Here is a 2,012-nt window from a genome sequence, read left to right as displayed (position 1 = left end):
GGTGTTTCTACAAAAGGGTGGTTGTCATGGAACTTGAATCACTAAGACCCTTTAGAAGCAGAAGAAGAGGCAAGGTAATAGGAGCAGAGTGCAGCAGACCTTAATGATCTCTTCAGTGAGAACTGTCACAGCTGTGGTGCGACAGAGGCATGGGGAGTGAGTGAGGGAGTACCAGGCCTTCAGGCCGTAAGGACTTCAACCTCATCAAGGGAACTTGCTGAGTTTATACAGGGGTTTACCAGTTAAATTTCACTCTTACATTGGTGGTTAAAGAATCCTTGAATTTCTAACTTGAAAACACCATCGATTTCACAGCTAACCCATATAACATCCCCTTCCCCTATGCTTAGGCCTTCCAGTTTAATCTTGACTTGCAAACCTCCAGTAAGATTAATTAACATTTGGGCCTGTCCAAAACATTCGCTGACACATTTGGTCCATGCCAAAAGATCCTTGATATTTGGTCCTATCAAAAAACATCCATGCTTAGCTCTTTCCCTGTCCCTGCGGAACAGCACGGAGGCGAGGCTTGGGTGCATTCAAGAATCGGCTCCACCCATAACCCACCGCCATGGCCGAGGAAGGCATCGCTGCTGGAGGTATAATGAACATTAACACTGCTTTAAAAGAGATGTTGAAAACCGCCCTCATCCACAATGGCCTAATGTATGGAATTCGTGAAGCTGCCAAAGCCTTAGACAAGCGCCAAGCCCATTTTGTGTGCTAGCATCCAACTGCCATGAGCTTATGCACCTCAAGTTGGTGGAGACCCTCTCTGCTGAACGCCAAATCGACCTAACTAAGGTTGATGGCAATAAGAAACTAGGGGAATGGGTAGAGCTCTGTAAAACCAACAGAGGGGGCAGCCTTATAAAGTGGTTGTTTGCAGTTGTGTGGTGGTTATGGACTATGGCAAAGCGTCTCAGGCCAGGGATGTCATGGAGGAGTACTTCAAAAGCAAGAAATGAATAAACTTGGCTTTTGTATTTTTTTTAAATCCATGCTTAGAAAACATCCCTGAGTTCAAATAGCTCATAACGTTTATTTATACTTTTTGTTTACAGGATTAATACATAAGATATATATATATATATATATATATATATATATATATATATATATATTACCATGGATCAAGGACCTTTTGGTGTGGACCAAATGTCTCCACGGACATTTTGGACAGGACCAAATGTCCTGCAAGTGTCCTGTAACAGGAAACCTAGTTCTTACAGGGAAAAACATTCCACTGTTGAGTAGATCTAGCTGGATTATAGAGGCAAAATCATTTTCGAATTTCTAAATTAGATTACTTTTTGGTAGGTCTCTGTGCTCCCACAGTGTCCTGTGGACATTTTAAAATAGCTCTTATTGTGTTGCTATTGTTGTTCTCTTTGCTTGACTTTCCTATCAAACTTTAATCCTTCAGGTAATTTAGCATCTAATTCATCTTTATATCTTCAGCTATATGCAGAGTATTGACATAGGGTGCCACTTAATATATTTAACATATATTGAATTTAGAAAATTAAATTGACATACACCTACCTATTTTTGTTCTAAATTTAAGAGACAAAAACAGTAAGTTTAATCCCTATTCCACATGATACCCCATTTGGGTATGGTTTCCAGAGTCTTCCATAGAAATTGAAACACCATGAATACTATTCTCAAGAAAACTCAGAAGCAAACCAGAGGCATGCATGACATGAAATGACCTAAAGAGAACAATTCAGCACCCCTTTCCAATGTAGAAAGAATACAGACCCCTTTGAAAACTGGTAGAGGATAGAAAAGGAAGAGCCAGAGCATAACTTCAAAAGGGATATAAATGATGAACGTCTAAGTAGTACCTTGTCTTGTACACCTGAAACTAATAAATTAAAATTTTAAAAAATCATAATGAAAAAAACAAAACATTATTTTATTATAGAGAAACAGGAATTAAAGTGTTTAAAAGGTTATAATGTGTTATCTTCCCTTTCCTATCACAGTAGTAAAATGGGCTGTGTTTA

General features: G+C 38.9%; 1 pseudogene across 1 annotated transcript; it reads left to right on the top strand.

The window, feature by feature from the left end:
- Positions 1-571: 571 nt before the first annotated feature.
- LOC308503521 (small ribosomal subunit protein eS12-like) lies at positions 572-968 on the top strand (annotated as a pseudogene). The gene has a single exon. The product of its transcript is annotated as a small ribosomal subunit protein eS12-like (transcript).
- Positions 969-2,012: the final 1,044 nt, after the last annotated feature.

This window comes from Rhinolophus hipposideros (assembly GCF_964194185.1).
Source record: "Rhinolophus hipposideros genome assembly, chromosome: 10".
In the NCBI taxonomy this organism is placed as follows: Eukaryota; Metazoa; Chordata; class Mammalia; order Chiroptera; family Rhinolophidae; genus Rhinolophus; species Rhinolophus hipposideros.
Note: the sequence above shows the minus strand (reverse complement) of the source record. Positions and strands in the feature narration are given on the sequence as shown.